This window comes from Cynocephalus volans, chromosome 7, assembly GCF_027409185.1.
Source record: "Cynocephalus volans isolate mCynVol1 chromosome 7, mCynVol1.pri, whole genome shotgun sequence".
Taxonomy (NCBI): domain Eukaryota; kingdom Metazoa; phylum Chordata; class Mammalia; order Dermoptera; family Cynocephalidae; genus Cynocephalus; species Cynocephalus volans.
This window is the reverse complement of record NC_084466.1, coordinates 21630486-21638949: the sequence shown is the minus strand read 5'-3', so window position 1 is coordinate 21638949 and position 8464 is coordinate 21630486. Positions and strand designations below refer to the sequence as shown.

Here is an 8464-nt window from a genome sequence, read left to right as displayed (position 1 = left end):
GCAGAGAGTCCCCACCATCAAGATGGCCCTCACAAGATGCAACCCCTTGACATCAGACTTCTTAACCTCTAGAACTGTAAGAAATACATTTATTTTCTATATAAATTACAGTCTGTGGTTTTCTGTTATAGAAACAGAAAATGAACTAAGAAAATTAACTCAATAAATTTTGATGACATTAATAACTGAGATAATTTAGTTAACTAATATTATAGGAATGTCCCCCTTTATTACTATTCAGTAATCATCCTTTATATAGTGAGTAAAAATAGAAACATGCTGTTTTTCTGTGTGTCTGTTACCATTATAATGCATTAAAGTGCTTTAATACATTAGTTAATTCAGACCTTAGAAAAACACTATGAATTAGTCACTGTCATTATTCCTATTCTACATATGAAGACAATGAGAAACTGGCAAGTTAAGTAAATTGTCCAAGGTCACCAACCTAGGCGCTAACTACGTCTGGGATCTGAGCTCAAGCAACCATTCTCTGTAGGCCATGCTGTTACCCATTGTATTACTCTTCTCTGTTGTCTCCGTAATAAAAATGATACTTTAAAAATCTATATTGGCTAGCCTATAAGCAAAACAATTAACAAATGAGTAAAGAACTAATGAGAAATTATGCTTATATCTACTTCGGAAAAAGAGAAGTATAAAAAAGAGAGAAAAAATTCAGCTGATAAAATGATGAAGGATAAAATGACCTATTAAGAGTTTACACTGGGAAGAGGAGAAAAGGGGAAACATGAAAATGGTTTTATTTTAAATAGCTCATGCTGGCCTCAATAGAAATGTTCATTTTAAGGATGTGATGCTACTTAGGAAAAAAACGCTTTGATCAGCAAGCTATTTAAATTCCCCAGGAGAAAGGCGTCTGAGGAAGTGAAGAATGGAAGGAGAGGGTGAAGCTGAGGGAATGGCTTCAAAAGAAATTTTAAAAGTAGAATTGGAGGGGCATGGTGATGGTTAAGACATAGAGAATGAGAAAATGCAAGGAGTTAAGTGTGAGTCTCAGGCTTCTGGCTTTGATGGTGAGATGAATGCTAAAACCTGATCACAAAGATTTAGGGGAATTCAGATCACATTGTATGTGCGATGGTGTGGGGTATCTTTAATTTAAGGCACCTATGTGTATCTCCAGCCTCTTTTCTGAAGCAACTATATTTAATTGCCTACCTATCACTTCCACTAGTTTATCTCTCGGACCTCTCAAATTCAACACATGTAAAATTGGTTTCATAAACTCTCTGCAAACCTGCTCCTCTTCCAGTGTTCACAGTGTCAGCAAAGGGCACCATCATCTACTCAGTGACCCAGCTGGGAGGCTGGGACTTCCCTAACTCATCCTCTCCCTCATTTCACATCCACTCAATCACCACATCCTTCTGAATCCACATTCCTAATACTATTGAATATGTTCATTCTTTTCTGTTTCCAGTTCTAATCCTCATTATTTCTCATCTAGATGTAGTACTGTTTTGCTAGATGAGTAGGTGTTAACTGAAAGAAAGTTGAAGTTGAATTTACTTTTCCCCTGTGTTAAAAAATCCTTGCTTATCTCCACTTCACAAATAAACTCTTTAGAACTCAACTAAAAATTGCTCCCATCAGGAGACCTTTTCTAACCTAAAAGCTAGAGTAGGCTGTTCAATTACATGTTCCCATGGTACCCTTTCCTAACATTCAGCACTTCTGTAATTACTTGTTCAGAGTCTGCCTTTCTAACTAATTGTAAATACCATAAAGACGTGGTCTGTCTCTGTCTTGTGAACCTCTGTTTCCCCAGCTCCTGGCAATAGTGGATACTCAATAACTCATTAAATGAGTGAAGGAAGAGAAAAGCTAAGCAAGAAAACAACACCAAAAAATGTCCATTTGCTTTCATAACTTGAAAATCATTGATGATCTATGCAAGAGCAAGTTCAAAGTAGGAACTGTATCAGGAGGTATAAAGGTAAATAAAAGAAAAATAAATGAAATAGTTCAAATTTATTTCCAGGACATGTTTCTGACATTAGGTGAGTTGAAAGAGGAATTTGTAACAATTGGTTAAAATGAAAGTCCCCTCTGCTCTTTGACAGCTACCCTCTGACTACAATAATTGAGAGCTGGCATGCTTGCAACCTTTTAAACAATGGAATCAGCAAGAGGTACTGCAGTAATGCTTTGTTAAATTTCTTTGAAAATGCCAAATATAAACCACAGATTTTTCTGATTCTCAGCTGGAGAAAAATGGGAATTATAAAATTATTACTTATAATCATAATGCATTTGGTAATTCTCAATTGATTTTCCATGGTCCAGAAAGCACGATGAAATCCTAAGGGTCCAACATAAACATAGAACAGCCATATTCAGGGACAAAGGTGACAGCGCTTTTGACCCCCACAAGACACAGAGCAATCTGGCAGCCTCCCAGGCAGCTAATGCAGCAAAGAAACTTCTGGAGTTGAGTTTGACCTGCTTTTCTCCCTTGGGAGCCTAATATTCAAGTCGGCCCCAAGATTTCCCAGAGCTAATCCTGTCACAGGACTCAAGAGAATAGCAAAAATGTATAATTGATCTTCTTTTTCTGTTGAAATTCTTCCAAGGACAAAGAAAAGAGGTTTAAAAAGTAGTTCTTACTATAAATATTATTTTCCTTTATTTAGAAAAAGTTTCTTTGTAGACATTATTCTTTCCCAAGTGAATTTTAACACATTACCATTGCTCTTTTACTCCAAACAAAATAATGTTGAATATAGATTAGTACGTCAGTAAGAAATTTAAAATCTAAACTGAAGAGGGTAATTTAAAACATAAAACATAAACTCATTTTGAATTTTTTTCACTCTGGGGATCTGGGCTAGATAGGCTCTCCCTTATAAGCAGGTCTAGTCATACGACAGATGCCCTTTAACTCTTTTAAACATGTTTTTGAATTGTAGATTGAAATAATATATTAAGGGATTACAATTTTATTCAACATTCACTATCTTGAAGAAAGAATTATTATGCAACAGATTATTAAGTATATTGGAAAGAGCATAATAGCTTTACTCAGTGAAAAGTAAGTGGAACTAAGATTTCTGCATAATGAATATCTTTAACAATTAAGCTGGTGAAAAAGAAGTGAATTAAGTGTTATTTAATAATGCATAAATGTCACAAAGAGGTTTCTAGTTCCTGTTTCTAACACTCAAAACCTGGAGGGTTGGGGGGGGGGGTGAAGGAAAGGCCCTAGAAGAGAATTTATGTGGGTACTGTTCTGATAAGTAGGGCAATCAATATTCAAGTTTGGCCCGTGGTGTCTACCATTATCTTTACAAATTGTCTCATTAAGATGTTTTTATTTCAATACACAAATGCGAATTACTGCGTATTTTCCTGAATGAGTATTTGTTGAAACTAACCTCCTAGATTATTTAGGGGATTCAGCCATGAAAAATTGGGTTAGCTTGGTGGAAATTATGAGGATGATTGTGCTAATTGTAAGCTTCTTAACCTAAGAAACAGGTAATAAAGGATTCTATGTGCATATCTATATGAAATAACTTTTGGAGCCCAATGTGCTGACCTGTAGATAAAGGGAGATCTTAAGAGAAACACTTTAGAGAATTTTTTGTTGGAATAGAAGAATTTTCTTCCATATATGTTTCTGAAAGTTACTTTCTGAGTTTTTAGATCTGGCACAGCACTATTTTGTTAGAGAAAATTCACCTAGACAAGAAAAGAATGCTAGTGTGAAGATACATGCAAAACAACTTTAAAAGTCATCCAGAACCAGTAAGATTCTGTTCCAGTGTGGTATCAGTCTTCTCCCACTCACAGCCTGTCTGATTGTTAATATACACCTCTCTCCACCACCACTACCTGGATCTCTGATTAAGATTAATTCCTTTTCTGTATAATTTTGACTTGACCATGTTTCACTGAATACTTTTCACCCTAACTCTTTCTTATGATTATTCAGCAGACCTTTATATATAATTAACCTGTTCTCCCAGATTTAATTAGTTTAAATTTCATTGAGAGTAATTTTCTGTTCATCTTTTGTTTCAAAAACACCTGGCCTGGCTATACATATATTACCCCTGGGTAAAGGGTTTGCTCTGCATTAGTCTGCTGTAACAAAGGGATGCAGGGCAATGTAGGGTACAAACGGTGGCCAACAAGATAGATTAGCACTATTTATGGGTAAGCATCTGAGTAAACTTATCTATCATAAGAAGAAAAAATAGATACTCCCAGTTAAGAAATTAAATAAATTACAAACAAGTTTATTTCAATGAAATAAATGACACTAGTGGGAAAATAAACACATAAATACCTTTGAATGAATGATCCATTTATATTATAATAAAGTTCTATGTTTTTTCACTGAGATCAATTTAAATTCTATAGAAATTTATATTTTATATGCAAAATTTTGAGGTATAAATTATTTGAGAAACTCCATTTCCCTCTATTATTATGAAATAATATTAATTTTACTAGTGTTTTCAATATTTCATAATTATGGGTGCTAAGATAAGTTTTTGGTACAAATCAAATTATATGCAAACACTTAAAACATTTTTAAATGTCTCAGATGACACTTAATAAATATATAATCATATGTAATTGTGGCTTTTATACAACATAATAGATTGTCAGTAAAAAATTTACTAATGCTTGCAATGTTTTTCTTTCAGTATGTCTTTTATTTGCATATCACTCCAATACGAATCTCAATTTGCATTTTGTTTTCATAAAGTTACTCCTTTATTTCTTGTTAGTATATGAATATAAAACATATACTTGGTAAACTGATACATTTCTACTCCAGATTTGTTTGTACTTTTTCAATTTTATAAGCTAGTTCTCCATCTGATAAGGGCAGGTAGCAATTGTGTATTCCTAAATAAAGTTCATATCCATTCAATATGCCAGATCTAAACATTAGACATGTTGTTTTACAAACTGCCTTCTATTACTCTAATTACTATGCTGCACATATTTTTCCAAACTGGCATTCCAATGTACTGTACTATTTTTAAATCTATACTCGTAAAATTACCATTTTCCTTCTCATCTTTTTCCTTTTTATCTCAACACCTTTTCAGTGATATTTTCTCAAAAGGAACTCTCGAGTTTAAATAACTATAGAGGTAGGAAATATTGTTTTAATTAAAATATATTTTAAAATGCAGATCTAAATGTGAACATATATAGAAAAGTAAATGTAGTAACTGAAAACAATTAAAGAATAAAATACATTATTCTGATCAAAGCATCCTCTTATTACTTCACATTATAAATTATTAGAATTTACTTGTAAAATGTTTTTTCTTGTTTCTAAGTTATTATTTATCCCCTTGGGAAATTTTAAGTAGAGTACAAATGAACTAGTGGATTATAAATAATATCTTAATGCCTCACTTAATAATATATTAAAATAGAATTATTATTTATTCCAAAATCCATCACATGAGAATAAAGTAGGATATGGAGGAAAGTTGTATAAAATAGTTCAGGAAATAAAATAGACCACTTTAAACCATAAAATCTATAATTTAAAATTTAAAAATTAAGATATAAAAATTCTAACTTTAAAAATTTCTAACCTACTTCGTTATATAACATTGAAAGTCTTGAAGAATTTCTTTCATATTTATAATTAAACAATTATTTCCAAGAGCAGATCCTTCACAAAATACATACAGAGTGCTGTATGAATTAGTGGGTCATTCTTTGCAAGGGCCCAGCTATTCTTCTCTGAGTTATTCCAATTTTAGTGTATGTACTTTGAAAGCAAGCATGATTTTTAAATATTTTTTTGTTCTTATTAGTTTCAACCACCATTAGACACTTAGTTTTAAATTTTTTAAATTATAAATTGACAGTATGTAATTATGTATTTGTGGAGTACAAAGTGAAGTTATGATTTATAAATACAATTTGGAATAATTTAATAAAGTTAATTAATATATTCATCACCTCAAGCTCTTACCATTTTTTTGTGGAGAGAACATTTAAAATTCACTCTCTTAGTAATGTTGAAATGTACAATGCACTATTATTAACTATATTCACCATACTGTGCAATAGATCTCAAAAACATCTTAACTCCTCCTGTCTAACTGAGACTTTGTACTTTCTCACCGTCCTCTGCCCACCCCTACCATCTATAACTACCATTCTACTATCACTCCATTGTTTTAAATTCCACATATAAGTGAGAACATGCAGTGTTTGTCTTTCTGTGCCTGGTTTATTTCACTTAGCATAATGTTCTCCAATTTCACTCATGTTGTTTCAAATTACAAAATTTCCTTCTTTTTTAAGGCTGAATAAAATTCCATGGTGTATATATAATAGATTTTCTTTATCTATTCATCTGTTCATGGATACTTAGGTTAGGTTGATTCCAAATTTTAGCTATTGTGACAAGTGCTGCAATGAACATGGGAGTGTAGAGATCTCTTCTACAAACTGATTTTAAATCTTCTGGGTAAATACCCAAAAGTAGTATTGCTGGATCACATGGTAGTTTTATTTTTAATTTTTTGAGGAACCTCCATACATTTTCCATAATGGCTACACTAATTTACATTTCCACCAACAGTGTACAGGGGTTATCTTTTCTTCACATCCTTGCCAGCACTAGTTGTCTTTCCTCATTTGATAATAGGCATTCTGACAGTTTTAAGGTGATTTATTGTGGTTCTAATTTGCATTTCCTAACAATTAGCAATGTTGAGAGCATTTTTTCATGTATCTTTTGGCCATTTGTATGTCTTCTTTGGAGAAATGTGTATTCAGTTCCCTTTCCCATTTTTTAAATCACTTTTTTTGTTTTCTTGCTATTGAGTTGTTTGAGTTTCTTCTAGATTTTAGTTATTAACTCCTTATTGGGTGTATGGCTCACAAATATTTTCTACTTATCCCTAGGTTGTCTCTGTACACTGTTAATTGTGTTTTTTTTTTTTTCTCTGCAGAAGCTTTTTAGTTTGTTGTAATCCCATTTGTCTATTTTTGTGTTTGTTGCCTGAGCTTTTGAGGTCAAATGCAAAAGAATCCTTGCCCAGACCAATAGTGTGTAGTTTTGCTACAACATCATGTTGTGTTTACCTCTAGTACTTTTATAGTTTCTGGTTTTATGTTTAAGTTGATTTAATCCATGTTCAGTTGATTTTAGTATGACATAAGTGTTTAATTTCATTTTTCTTCATTTAGATATCCAGTTTTCCAAACACTATTCATTGAAGACACTATCATTTTTCCATCATGTGTTCTTAGCTTCTTTGTCAAAAATCAATTGGCTGTAAATGTGTACATTCATTTCTGGGCTCTCTATTTTGTTCCATTCATCAATGTGTCTATTATTTATGCCAGTACCATGCTGTTTTAATTACTATTGCTTTGTAGTATAGTTTGAAGTTAGGTAGTGTGATGCTTCCAGCTTTGTTTTTTGTTGTTTCATGCAAATTTTAGGATTTCTTTTTTATTTCTGTGAAAAATGACATTGAAATTTTGATAGGGATTGCATTGAATCTATAGATCACTTTGGGTAGTATGAACATTTAACAACATTAATTCTTCCAATCCATGAACAAGAAATATTTTTTCATTTATTTGTATTTTCTTCAGAATCTTTCATCAATGATTTATAGCTTTCAGTATACAGGTCTTTCACTTCCTTGGTTAAATTTATTCCTAAGTGTTTTATGTTTTTTGTAGCTATCTTAAGTAGAATTGTTTTCTTGATTTTTGTTTCAAATAGTTCATTATTAGCATAAGAAATGCTACTGATTTGGGGGTGTTTTTTGTATCCTGCAACATTACTAAATTTGTTTATTAATTCTAATAGGTTTTTGGTGGAGTCCTTAGGGTAGTCTCTACATAAAATCATGTTGTCAGCAAATGCCAACAATTCTACTTCTTTATTTCCTATTCAGATGCCTTTTATTTCTTTCTCTTGCCCTAATTACTCAAGCAATGACTTTCAGTATTATGTGAGTAGAAGTGGCAAGAGTGGATATCTTTGTTATGTTTCAGATTTTAGAGGAAAGGCTTTCAAATTTTCACTCTTTAATATAATATTAGCTGTGGGCTTCTTACATATGACCTTTATTGTGTTGATATATGTTTCTTCTAAATCTAATTTGGTGAGAGTTTTTATCATGAAAGAGTGTCAAATTTTTCCAAATTTTTTTTTCTGCATCTAATGAGATGATTACATAGTATTTATCTTTTATTTGGTTACTATGATGTATCATATTTATTGATTTGCATATACTAAAGCATCCTTGCATCTCAGAAATAAATCCTACTTGACCACAGGGAACGATCCTTTTAATGTGTTCTTGAATTCAGTTTGCTGGTATTTTGTTGAGATTCACCAAGGATATTGGCCTGTAATTTTTCTTTTCTATAATACCCTTGCCCGGCTTTAGTATCAGATTAATGCTGGCCTTGTAAAAAGAGTTGAAAGGTA

At 32.1% G+C, this 8464-nt stretch overlaps 1 non-coding gene across 1 annotated transcript; it reads right to left on the bottom strand.

Moving 5' to 3' along the window:
- Positions 1–5680: 5680 nt before the first annotated feature.
- LOC134382852 (U6 spliceosomal RNA) lies at positions 5681–5782 on the bottom strand. Its single transcript, XR_010024115.1, has one exon. It is a non-coding gene; the product is annotated as a U6 spliceosomal RNA (small nuclear RNA).
- Positions 5783–8464: the final 2682 nt, after the last annotated feature.